The following is a 14,116-nucleotide window of genomic DNA, read 5'->3' as shown; positions in this document are numbered from 1 at the left end:
CCGCTCCTGACTTCCTCTCTCACTCTCCTCTACAACTCCACCACTCCTACTGACTACACTCCTTACCTCCCTTTCCTGAGCCCCCAGGTGGGCGACTCTATTCCACTCAAGCCGTCCACTGGTGTGCCTGGTGGGTGTGGTGCAGGGTGTATCTAGGATTTGATTTGCTGTTGGAGGCAACACCATTAAGATAGGGACCCAGAACCAGGAGGGAGGTGGAATACCGCACAGAAGGGCAGTTTGTGCAGTACCCTGTAACGACCTGATAGTCCAGGGCCGTCATATTTGCAACAAGAAAAAGTGGAAAAAACAATCCCACCCTCCCCCGGAAGTGATCTGCTAATGGTTACCTGCATGTGGGTAGAGACCCAAACTGCCCAATTGGTGACTCCCATTGGGGTTCAGGTCAAGTCCAGGTCTCAAACCGAACTTTATCTAAAATCTAGCTGAACCAGCCGAATGAACTTCCATGGATCAGCTCATCTCTTGTCCCCTCGTTATGCAAACTGGTTTTTTTTAACTACTTCATTTGCGTTGCAGCTTTGTGTGAGAATCCCAGTGCGTGCTGGGATACTCAAGTGAAACGTCATCAGTGGGCAGAGGCTGCAGTCAAGCGTCATCAGTGACATCCGTTTCAGGGGCTGGGCTACACCCTGCTCTACTGAGCATGCGTCTGTTGTCAATTCCAAAATTCCAATGTATGCTCAGTAACATCTCACTCACAACATGAAATAGATAGGATTAAAATAAATTTTAGTTTCAGACTATCCTCTTAAAGGAGTTGTCCGGTCACTCTATATGACTGCAGACTTGTGAATCTGCAAACTGTACCCTGGTGACTCTCGGTGCCAGTGTTAGGAGTGCAAATATGAGATTTCATACTTCCAACCATATTTCAACTACACTGTATCGGCCTCTCTCAATACACTTTCACTGAGCAAGGCCAGATTAGTTGGCATGTGACCGCATGTATGCAAATCACATACTTGCGGTCTTGCGCTTGCTGCAACCTGCATCGGAGAATTCTCACAGCATGCAATGTGAGGATTCAGAAGTCTGCAGTCACATAGAGTAAAGGCCCCGTCACACACAGAGATAAATCTGCGGCAGATCTGTGGTTGCAGTGAAATTGTGGACAATCAGTGCCAGGTTTGTGTCTGTGTACAAATGGAACAATATGTCCATGATTTCACTGAAACCACAGATCTGCCAAAGATTTATCTCTGTGTGTGGCGGGGCCTTTACACTAAGGCCGGGGCCACACGGGGATTACTGCGATGCCCTCACATGGCACTCGGCTCACGTTGGCAGTACAGCAGGAGCCGAGTGTCATGCGAGTGTCCCTGCGACTGAGGTCCGATCGTGCGAGCGGACCTTAGCTGTGGGGGGAGGGCCGGCACTGAGGAGGGGAGGGAGGGATTTCTCTCCCTCTCTCCTCCGTAGCCGGCTATTGCCATTCTTGCCCTACACTTGCGGTACACCGGTGTACCGCGAGTGCAGTGCGATTTTTTTTTTTTTCTCGCCCCATACACTAGAATGGGTGAGAGAGTCTCGCATTACAGTCACAGCATGCTGCGATTGTTTTCTCGGTCCGATTAGGGCTGAGAAAATAATCACTCATGGGTGCTGACACAGAGGCTAATATTGGTCTGAGTGGAATGTTATTTTTTTATCGCACACCACTAGCACCGATTTTCATGTCGTGTGGCTTAGGCCTTAGGGGTACTTTACACATTGCGATATCTCTAGCATCGGCTAGCGATGCCGAGCGCGATAGTACCCACCCCCATCGCACATGCGATATGTGGTGATTGCTGCCATAGCAAACATTATTGCTACGGCAGCTTCACACTCACATGCCTGCTCGGTGACGTCGCTGTGACTGCCGAAGTATCCCTCCTTCAAGGGGGAGGTGCGTTCGGCATCACAGCGACATCACCGCGACGTCACTAATTGGCCGGCCAATAGAAGCGGAGGGGCGGAGATGAGCGGGACATAACATCCCGCTCACCACCTTCCTTCCGCATTGCCGTGAACGCAGTTAAGGAGATGTTTGTCGCTCCTGCGGGTTTACACACAGCGATGTGTGCTGCCGCAGGAGCGACAAATAACATCGTACCTGTGGTTGACCCGACATTATGAAAATGACCGACGCTACACAGATCACCGATTTTCGACGCTTTTGCGATCGTTTATCGGCGCATCTAGGATTTACACATTGTGATGTCGTTACTGGCTCCGGATGTGCGTCACTAATGATGTGACCCCGATGATATTTCGGAAGCGATGTCGCAGAGTGTAAAGCCCGCCTTAGAGAGACTGCAGACTTGTAGTTTAAGACTGTACAACCCCTTTAACTTCTTGGTAATTGTTGCCTAAACCTCCCAACATTTATAAAACAGGTCACAAAATATAGCCAAAGACATGGAAAAAAAAATTAAGAGGTATTGTCTCACGCTTTATGGCATTAATGGGATCCAAATAAAATCGGACTCCATAGGTCAAGCAGAAGACAACAATTTTTGGAGCTCACATTGCAGCAAATGTCTGACCACTAAATTCCATTTTCTATTGGGAGATTTGTAATAACCTATTAGATTTTGGATGTTATTATAAGTTGATTTTCCTCTGTTCTGTGCCGATTGATGGCGAGCCAAAAGAACTCTGTAGCAAATATAATAAGAGGCCAATTAACCGATTATAAAGCAAAAGCCACAACAAAACGAAAATAGTCTTAGTAAGGACGAATCCATCAGAATAAAAATAGCCCCGTGGAAAAGCACCAAGCCAAAGAACAGATCTAACCGGCCGAGATTCACTAAGAATGTTTTCCCCTGTAAACATTATGTAGCCGAGGAACATTAATAAATAACACCATCTCTGTTTGTCTGTAATTAAAATGCAATTAAAACAGTAAGATTTTTGAGATAGAAGAGGATGTTTTGCACTTAATCCATCTTGCACTGGATTATTGCTTATGTGCCATTATGAAACCATTTGTTAGCTATTATTGGATAGCTGTAGTTATTTTCTTAACGGAACAGTGAAAATGCTGAGTAAACTGATTTAAGGGAACTCTGTAGACAATTTTGGCTTTTGAAAACTGCTGTCAGTATTAGGTAAGTTAAGGGTGAAGCATACCTAGGTGGATTGTCATGCAATTTACATGACCAGAAAAAAACCTCCCTTCAGGGACCTGTGTGGTGCCCTGGACAAGCCAGGGGCCACAGAGAACAACACCAACACACCCCACACTCCCAGCAGGCACACCAAAGTCAGACACAAAACCCTTGTTGCCTTCCTCTAGGGGCTGATGTTCACACCAGGGGGTGGGCCAGGCGGTTGGCCCCGCCTACCGAGGAGGTCACAGTCCTGGAGGCGGGAAAACCAGGCAGACCAGTGTTGGTAGTGAAAGTGGAAGGAGGAAAAGTAGTGAGAGAGGAGAAAAGTGACAGCTAAGTAGCCTGAAGTTGGTCCGGGTGTGTGGCCCGGACAGAGCAGCAAGGTTGGCAGACGGTGGTGACCGTCTGCAGGAGTGGCTGATTGGAGTCTACCGTAAGAACCGTGGACGGGCGGTGGCCCGGCGGTACCGGTACGCAAAGAGAGGCCAGCACCATCTGGCAGGGGCTTACGGACCCCGGCAAGGTTAGGAGTCGCCGTGAATTTGCCAAATTCGTTAGTGAAGGGAACCTCCTGGGTTTCCCAACAGCCAAGTCCCGACAGAAGGCAACAGTCCAACCAAGTGAGGGAGACACCGCCACCGCCAAGGCAACCGTTCCTCTGGGCCAGAGCCTGCGGGCAAAAAGGGGCTCCTCCGGCTCATATCCAAGCTGGGGAGCGGGTTACCGTTAGGAACCCATTGGAACCATCTACCGTACCTAGGTGCAGGGAAAGGCAGTCACCATCAACCTGCCGGGAGAAAACAACATCGCAGCCGTCTGTGGGACCCGTCCATCCAGCCGTGTGTTTTACCGAGAACTGTGTCCTCATCATTGGCTGAGTGAGTACCACCGTGCCATGCGGCACAGCGCTGCCCCCACGACCCTGCACCTCTCCAGGCCCTGTAACCCGCCTGACATCCATCCCTACCCCATCTCCGGGCCCCGGGACAACCAACCCCCTACCCACAGAGGGGAGAACTAACAACAAAGCTGCTCCCTGTCACCGCTCCCGGGATCCCCGTCCAGAGCAGCGGTGGTGTCACCAATATCACCACAACCGTGGGTGGCGTCACGGACAATCACCAAATCCCCCACCATCCAATCAATCTCCCCTTTTCACTCACGGGCGAGGAGCGCCGCTCGAGTCCTCGGGATCCGGCCCACCGCTCGAGCCACCACCGAGCAGCAGCGGCAGCTGCAGCAGCGGCCGGACCCGAGCAGTGGGAGAGCGCAGTGTCACCTCCTCCGCCCGCGACCCCTGCTTAAAGGGTTTTTTCCCACAAGCAAAATTAATTTTAAATTTCCTTTTAATCAGTAGATCTTGGAATAATGATAATTTCCACAATTGGATGTGTTTAAAAAAAAAAAAATGTTCCTGTGCTGAGATAATCCTATATATATGCCCCTGCTATGTACTGTGTAATGGCCGTGTCTGACCGTACAGGGACATGGTCTGATCATACCACAGGTCTTGGGCAGGGAAGGACGCAAAAGAGTATGAGGACATTAAAGAAGGGGATCGTAGTGGGTTCTTTTTGTGAGGTAAAACATTTCCCTGCCTGGTTTTAAAAAATGTTTTACCTTTTATAGAAAGAATTATTTGCAATCCTGTGCTGCGATGTCTGTATACTTTGTTACTTTCTCCCTGGCCCAGGAGATGTGATATGATCAGACCATGTCCCTGTACAGTCAGACATGGCCAATACACAGTACACAGCAGGGACTCATATATAAGATTATCTGAGGACAGGAACATCTTTTTTAATCACAGACAATTGTGGAAATTATTATTCTAAGACAGGAGTCGGGAACCTATGGCTCGCAAACCAGATGTGGCTCTTTTGATGGCTGCATCTGGCTCGCAGACAAATTTTTAATAAAAAAAAATCATATTTTCCAGTTTTTAAGACGCCCTTTTTTTCCCCCCCAAAACGGGGGGAAAAACGGGAGTGTGTCTTACAAACCGCATATGGCTTACTGGGGCGGCAGGGGCGGCGATGCTGCGGGCTCGTGGGGTGGGGAAAAACGTATTAAGGCTGTCACTGCGGATGTCCAGTACATTTCAGATGAACACACTTTCCATGGGGTTCCTGGTAGAATAAACCTGTTCCCCTTGCAGGTAGCATGCCTATAACATTATTTATCCTGTTTGCCTATGTAACGCTGACCTATTCCATGGCGCTTTATGCACATTGTCATTACTCCTTGTCCCCTTTGGGATCTTGGCTTTACCTCTCGCTTATCGGGCCATGTCAGCAGTTTTTGGGTGTCAGAATTGTTGACACAATTCCTCTAAGATGATGGAATAAAGAATGGATTCTTGGCGAGTGCAACTGATGGTCTTTAACCTATTTTTCTAGACTCCCTTTAGGTTTTGCAGGTGCTTATTACCAATTTACAATCACTGCCCTGTAGAAACCCTGCTTTCCTGATAGTGTGCTCTCTTCCAGTCTAATGGTGACTACAGACTGTATAAAATTCCCAAAAGTTAACGACAATTTTTACACTTAGTCACTAGATGTGAGATGCTAAATTGTAACTAAATCCTTTAATTTTTTAATTTGACTTCTTTTTCATTTTTGATCGATTGTTCAGTTTCTGGAGATGAAGCATTTCATAGTTTCTACTGAAATCAATTGGCTGTCTGTATAGGGAAGGCTGCGTGCTCCCAAGTGAGGGATGCTGTAACGTCTGCCCTTGACCACAGACTAAGATGACTGTCACGGACAGGCTAGGGCTAGCCACCCAGTCGGCAGGACCTCAAGAACCCTGAAACCCTTTAACCCCTATACAGGGATTTGGAATTACACAAGGTCCAGGAGATCGCTGCCTATGGAAGGCCAAAATCCAGGAAAGAGTGGTCGTCAGGCAGGGTCCAAACCAGGAGGCACAAAAAGGGATCAATTCGGGAGGTAGGAGCGTAGTCAGGAAATCAGGCAGAGATTAAAACCGGAGATTGCAGCGAGGTACATAAACGGCAGGCAGGAGGGTAGTCAGGAAACAAGCAGAAGTCAGAATACCAGAATCACTAAACAGAACAGGGCGGGACAGAAACCAGGAATAGAAAACTATCTCTGGCAGTGGTCAGCAGACAAGAGGGAGAATAAGAAGGGTGTGGTGTCTTCCCATTGGCTATAGCTGAATGATGGAAACTTCAGCTGGAAGACACATGCCACCTACAGTCAGCCAGTAGTACTGCAGGTCCCAGGGAAACCCAGCTAAGTGGATGATTGAAGCCTTCGCCCACCAGCGCTACTGTCACTGGCACCGACTCCTCTCCCATCCCCAGCACTATCCACGGCAAGAACACGGCATCTCCTGGCGATCAGAGCAGAAGTCGCAGGAGCGGACTCCAGTGGGGACATGACAGATGCTCTTTGTAGCTACTCTAATAGATGAGATATATATATATATATATATATATATATATATATGAATAGGTGCTGTATATAGGATACCACTCAATAATAGAGCCATTGAAAATGAGATTCTTTTCAATGTTACTTGTTTAATAATGTATAACTATTGCCAGATTGAACATACCAGTCATTGATTCTCTAACATGGAGCCAATAATCAACCATAGAAAAAAACATTTGTATTCTCAATAATAATAATAATTTTGTTCATACGACAATTAGTTATTCCTAACAATTCCGTTCATCAATTGTTTATCTATTGAGGACACATGTGGGAGACCTATCAGAATATATTTATGATATTTCTTCGGAGTCCTCCTTTATGATAGTTTCACATGAGGGTAATCCAGCAATATTGGGTAGGGACTGTGTAACAATCCACTACATTGAGCTTTGATGGCAATAAGTACTTATTATCATGTAAATTCAGTTCAGTAACTCACAAAGGTCAAGTGCTGCGGCGGCAAATCATCACTTTTTTTCTGTGCTAGATAAATGAAGCTGTATTTTCTTTGATGACCATGCTGGATAAACTGAAATGTAATTTAGGAAGCCATACAAAATCAGTGGTGGAGAACAAATCTGCTGACATAATCTTAGATAATCCTCCCATACATCACTAAAAACTACAAGTGCCCAAGGCAGTCCAGTAAGGGGATCTGATGATTTGTTGCATGGCAAACTGTAGGCTAAACAGATTAGAGAATCAAGATCATGAGATAGCAAAATAGGGAAGAACGAAAGGAGAAAAATGAAGTGGTAAAAAAGGACAACAGGTACAACCCTAGTAAAGATGGAGACCAAGGGCACCAGTGAGAGATGAGATGGGCATGGGTAAGAGAGGACGTCATAATTTGTAAATTCAGTTCAGTTTAGATGAGCTCGGTGTGCTGGCTCAAGAATTTCTTCCATTGATATATGCTAGATCTACATATTGATGCATTATTTTATTTTAAACCATGGAGACTGGATAATGTTTCTGTTATGTGACGTTTGGCTTTGCCCACACCTGCTGGCATGGTGTCATCAAACTCTGTTCACAGCACACAATCTGACTAGTAACCTGAAGCTTCTGGATTGTTCAGCCAGAGTTGGGCATTGGCTGGTTTAGGTTCACTGGTCTTCAGCTCTGCAGGAGTTAATTCCTGCAGACTGGTGAGCAGGACCTAAGAGCTCAGGTTGCTAATTAGTTCATCCAGCTGTCTCCTCCCTATTTAAAGCACGACGTCCTTCACATATGTGCTGATGATAACGTCAGCTTTTGCTCCAGCGATCCCGGTCTTGGTGATTTTCCTGTTTATGGTGATTCGTGTTGTGCTTCTGAGTGGTGTGAGCGTTCCCCTGTTGTGCATTACTTCCCCCTTTTTCGTTGTTCCCCAGTACACATATTGTCTCTCCTGTGCGTTTTGAATGCAGTGTGTATGAGTTTACGTTCTCCCTTGTCCATGTTATTTTGTGGGGGTTTTGTCTTTGTGTTTTCCTGCCTGCCCTGAGGATGTGGGAGAGAGGGAGTAAATTCAGGGCTCGGACAGGAGTTAGGGTGACGCTGGGGGCTCGGACCTGGTTACCATTAAACCTACCTCCGGGATAAGAAATAGCGCAGGGACGCAAGTCTGATGGACAACCTAGGGAAACCTGTCCTGTCATTACATACCCCATGACATTTTCAGTCTTATTTCCTTACTTTTGTAAAACATCAATATTTTTTTTCTTTCTGAAATTGTCCTTATGTAGAAACAATAAACTTGTAAACCTACAGACTCTGCATAACAGAGCATGGCTGGAATTGTTATTTTCCATCACACTTTCTCTGCCCGCAGTGGCCTCATAGCTGACAGAAGTGTGCCAGATAAAACTTAAGAGGAATGTTTTTTGTATTGAAATGTATTTTTAGTTTCTACTTCTACTAAAGCAATGGATAGCCCTAGCAGAGGACTTTTTTTTTTTTTATTATTAAACCTGGCAAAATAAACTTAAATTATACAGCAGACAGTCGAGAAGTGGTAGAAAGCAACCACAAGCGTCCGTCCAGTGGTCACAAAAATTTCCACTTTTCATTTTTTTATGTGTTTTGGCTCTCCATAAAGAAGGTGGCAGGAAAGGATTTCATATGGCTGAAAGCAAAATATCAAGTACATTTCTCTTACCTAGCAGAGCAGATCTTTTTCTGTGTATAACACTTGATTAGAATTCTACATCATTTGTTTTCTTAGCTATAAAGAATAACATAAGGAGACACGTTTTCTGATATTGAGAAGTTGACTATTTTGGTGCACATTTTTGCATAACACAATGCGTTTTTTTTTTATTTTATTTTATGCCTCCTTTTCCACTTTTTGAAAAGTAGGTGACTTTTTTAAAAAAAAAAAAAAAAAAATGACATAGGTTGCAAACTCTCTCCAGTAAGGGGTGGCATACAAATTTGAGTAACATTCTTATACAGAACTGTAATATCTTAAGAGGCACCAAACTTAACTAACTTCATGCGACAGTTTGATAAATTTGGTGCAAATAATGGTAACGCAGCTACAAGTTAGGCCGGGGACACATGAGCGTATATACTCTTTGTGAGAGAATCGGATCGATTATGTTAATGACACTTAAATCAAACTCTGATCTTAGTTTGATCAGTGTCAGAATAGTGTGATCGGATTCTTTCACAACAGAAAATCATAGCACCGGTGAGGAGAAGATGGAGAACTAAATTTCTCCATCTTCTCCATTTTGTGATTCTGCAGAAATTGGAACTTTTTGTATTTTATATAAAAATACAAAACATAACACAAACATTGTTCATACCGGGAAAACACCTCAAATTAAAAACACGACATTCTTCATGACAACTTATAACAAGGGCATTACTAGAAAAATATTCCTCCTTTAAAAAGAAAACCCAAAAACCCACCCACCTGTAACACTTCTATCCCCTAAACATGCACAAGAAAACCCCATCCCCCTTCTTTTTTTTTTTTTTTTAGGGGGGGTGCATTCCCTTCCACCTAAACTCTCAGTACCACAAAACACGCCGCCTGGGCTCTTCCTCCAATGCAAACAGGTAGCCATCATTGAGGATTGGAACAAACCATCCATTGAAACCCAAGACCTCTCACATCCCAAGCAAGAAGCCTACCACTAGACCAACGAGGACAAGTTCTGCTCAAAATTAGACTGCACTCGGATGTCATTGCCACGTAGCCATAGATTTGAATTGGTGAACACCATCCTCCGAATTGCGCTGCTATTTGCAGCATGCCATTTACAGCATGAGAAAAAAAAAGCGCTGATCAGCACTGCCCCATAGTATAAGATTGGACTAAGTGCTATCCAATAAATCAGCTGAAAGCACATGTCCATGTTATATGGTGACCTGATAAAGCCCAAATAGTGACTCAAAAAGTCCCATGATAACCCCCCCCACACACACACACACTCACGCACTAAAGGTGACTTTACACGCTATGATATTGCTAGCAATTTCTAGCGATATCGAGCGTGTAAGTACCCGCCGCCGTCGCCCATGTGTTATCGTGTGATCGCTGCCGCTGCGAACATTATCGCTACGGCAGCGTCACACGCACTTACCTGGTCGGCGTCGTTCCTGTGACTGCCGAACAATCCCTCCCTCAAGGGGGAGGGACGTTCGTCGTCACCGCAACGTCACTAAGCGGCCGGCCAATCAAAGCGGAGGGGCGGAGATGAGCGGGAAGTAACATCCCGCCCACCTCCTTCCTTCCGCATTGCGGCCGGTGGCAGGTAAGGAGACGTTCTTTGCTCCTGCGGTGTCACACATAGCGATGTGTGCTGCCGCATGAGCAATGAACAACATGGATAAACAACTCTTACCGATTTTTGAGTTTGGGACGACCTCTCCATGGTGAACGATTTTCACCATTTTTGAGGTCGCTACGCTGCGATATCGTTAATGACGCCGGATGTGCGTCACTAACAACGTGACCCCGACGATAAAACATTAACGATATTGTAGCGTGTAAAGCCACCTTAAGAGTCCTAGCCACACTGTAACACTGTCATATTATTGTATATTTTGTATAGACCTATACTCCACTGCAACAATTCTGAGGGGGAATACTTCAGTAGTCCAATGAAACATTCACATGAGAGTCAGTCTTGGAAAGAATCGGTTGTTTTGGATGTTGACAACTTATTATTTGTTAGCAAGATGAGAGATTCAGTCCCAGTCATGTTGGAAATTATCAAAAGACCTTTGGGACTTTCTCTAGTTTGACCATAAATTGGTAAATTGGTTGAAATCTGCTTTGTTGCCATTGGAGAACATAGATACCCCTGAGACAGACAGATTCTTAAATATTCCAATAGTCTCACAGTTCAAAAATCTGAGAATTTATTTTACAAAAGAGAAGACAGACTATATTTGTCCACCAATAACTAGATCCAGACATAAAGTGTGCTCTAAAGGCTATGTGTCCACGCTGCGGAAAATGCGCGGATTTTGCGGGAAAGCTGCGGATTTTGATGCAGAAAAATCCGCAGCTACATTCTCCCGTGGACACATAGTCTTAGGGAAAATTGCTAATATCTGCGTTGAGAGGACAAATTTGGTTAAAATGTGCCTTATGCCTAGCATTTTATATCTATTACATAATTCACCTGTTTGGATTCCTAAATATGGGTTTAGGAAGATTCACAGTATATTTACAGACTTGGTCTGGAAGTGAGGAATACCTAGGATAAAGCTGGAAAAGCTACAGCTTCCTAAAAAGTTGGGGGGGATTAATTAGCTTAACCACACACCTGGGGTTACAGCCTAGCCTCTTAGTTTCAATATTTTAGAGGATAGGCGATGGATGGAACAGAAGGGGGTGGAGGTTTTAGTACTAACATTTTTGGGGGAAGGTGAAAATCTGGTAGATAGCCCAAGACGAATAGGCTCAAGGGTGGCTCTAGGAGTCTCCCAAAGTTAACTTTATTCATAAAATCTGGTGGTCCTCCAAAAAGTCGTTGGGAATGGGAGAATACTCAAAATATACCCCTATTTGGAATAACCCTTATTTTAGGGAATTGCAAAGTTTTGAGGGTTTTTGAACATGGAAAATCAATGAACTGAAATATTTACATCAACTATACATGGAAGGACACTTTTGCTCATTTGAACATTTAAAGCAAATTTGGGTAACACTGAATTTTCTTGAAATTTATAATTGCAGCATGCTGTGAAGGCTCAGGAATCTATCTCAGATTTGACCAATTCACTTAATGGGATACTAGACTAATAATGATTGCAAAGAGCACTAGAAACCTTATCTCTCTGATGTACAATTCGTTGCTATTAAATATCTTGGGAGACCCTATGGCTACAATTTAAATCAAAACGGGAGAGGGGTGTGGAATTAACCACTCCAGAGGAGTGGGAGGATATCCTGGAGTCACTAGGGAAAGTATCTATAAATACGACCCAAAGAAGATCTCAAATATTTCTTATACACAGAACCTATAGAACGCCAAGAATACTATATAGAATGGGCATTAGGGTAGATGATCGGGGTGCACGGTGTAAGGAGGAAAGGGCTGTTTTGGTCCTATACTCATCTAGCTGGACTATGGGAAGATGTTCGCGAGCTGATCTGAGAGGTTTTTAATATCCGTACTTCACTAGTTCCCAAGATGTGTGTGCTAGGGTATGGGGGAGATTAAAGCTTTGTCTCCTGTGTAATTGGCAATAGCCAAAATTTTATATCAAATTAGAAAGACTATAGCTAGGCATTGGTTGGCAAATAATGCTCCTTTAATAGAAGAGGTAGGATGTCTTAACAGCAATATTCTAATGGAAAAACAGGTCTATATAAAAAGAGGAGCTACAACTAAATTTGTGAAACAGTGGAAGGGAGTGGATTAAATGCTTAAAGGGATATTCCCATCTTCAAGATCTTATCCCACTAAGTAATAGACATAATAATATTTGCAAATGCCTCCAATTAGAAATGTAGTATAGTTCTCCTTATATAGCCATGTCTATTACCTCATGTACAGGGTATTGCAGCTTAGGTATCCATGGTTACATCCACAAGCAATAAACTGTCACTAAATGAGTGGCTGTAGCCATGGATACCTAAGCGCTGGAAGGAATGAGGTAAGGCGCTTCAGCATTTATCAGCCACTATGCAGTCCACCATAGCAGGGGTGGACACAGTACCTTGGGCTGTAGCCACTTCTGTATTAGGCACACTAAAGGCCGCTTTACACGCTGTGATATCGTGACCGATATCGCTAGCGTGGGTACCCGCCCCCATCGGTTGTGTGACATGGGCAAATCGCTGCCCGTGGCGCACAACATAGCCCAGACCCGTCACACTACTTACCTGCCCTGCGACGTCGCTGTGACCGGCGAAACGCCTCCTTTCTAAGGGGGCGGTTCGTTCAGCGTCACAGCGACGTCACAGCTGCGTCACTGAACCACCTCTCAATAGAAGCAGAGGGGCGAAGATGAGCAGGACGAACATCCCGCCCACCTCCTTCCTTCCGCATTGCGGGCGGGAGGCAGGTAAGGAGAGGTCCCTCGTTCCTGCGGTGTCACACGTACCGATGTGTGCTGCCGTAGGAACGAGGAACAACTTCGTTACTGCTGCAGCAACAATATTTGAGAATGGACCCCCATGTCCCCGATGAGCGATTTTGCAATTTTTTGCAACGATGCAAAATTGCTCAAAAGTGTTACATGCAACGGCATCGCTAAAGCGACCGGATGTGCGTCACAAATTCCGTGACCCCAACGAGATCGCTTGAGCGATGTCGCAGCGTGTAGAGCAGCCTTTAGTGATAATACAGGGACCTCACCGGCTTGGAAGGGTTAAATTTCCACTCATGCACTTGTTGAACCCATTCAAGAACCTCACCCTTGACAATTGCGTAGTCTGCCGCTTGCTCTTCTGGTAAGTAAATAGGACCCCATCCTGACATTAGAAACGGAGCAATGACCTCTGCCCATTGATCCTGGGGTGAACTTTCCCTCTCTGCCACTCTCTCAAACATGAACAGGTAGGTCTCAACATCATCCAATAGTTCCATTTTGGAAATGTCCAAACAGACTGCTTTCCAGGCATAGTGAACCACTTGAGGAGTTCCTACCATCTGTAGCACCATCATGTGCTGCCCTAGCAGCTGGTTGGTCTCCTACTGTTGCTGGTTAAATATATGTGGCTGCCTGGCGACCTCCAAAAGCTCTTTCAACGCAGCTTCCATCTCCGCAGATTTCTTCGTCTGGGTTTACGACAGTCCTTTTACCCAGGACATATATTGGCATTCAGCCAGAAGCCCTCAAAAAAAAAATACATTGGCCTCACTGTGTTTGCCTGCTTTAAGCCACCAAATGTAGGGAATCAGTGGTGGTAGGAAATGGCAAGGACACAGTAAAGAGGAACACGCAGGTTTTCAGTCCAAAACTCAGTGTTTTGTTCATACTGTTAACCGGTAGAAAAAAGACAGTGTGTCTTCAGAAAGGTATGCAAAGCAAAAGTTCAGTTTATCATACAGCATAGCATAGGTCCTCGACGTGCCAGTC

General features: G+C 45.1%; 1 protein-coding gene across 8 annotated transcripts in view; it reads left to right on the top strand.

The window, feature by feature from the left end:
- APBB2 (amyloid beta precursor protein binding family B member 2) overlaps positions 1 to 14,116 on the top strand; it is a 556,523-nt gene that overhangs the window by 42,252 nt on the left and 500,155 nt on the right. The window lies entirely within an intron of this gene.

Source organism: Anomaloglossus baeobatrachus, chromosome 1 (genome assembly GCF_048569485.1).
Source record: "Anomaloglossus baeobatrachus isolate aAnoBae1 chromosome 1, aAnoBae1.hap1, whole genome shotgun sequence".
NCBI classification, from domain to species: Eukaryota; Metazoa; Chordata; class Amphibia; order Anura; family Aromobatidae; genus Anomaloglossus; species Anomaloglossus baeobatrachus.
This window is presented reverse-complemented; position numbering and strand designations above follow the sequence as displayed.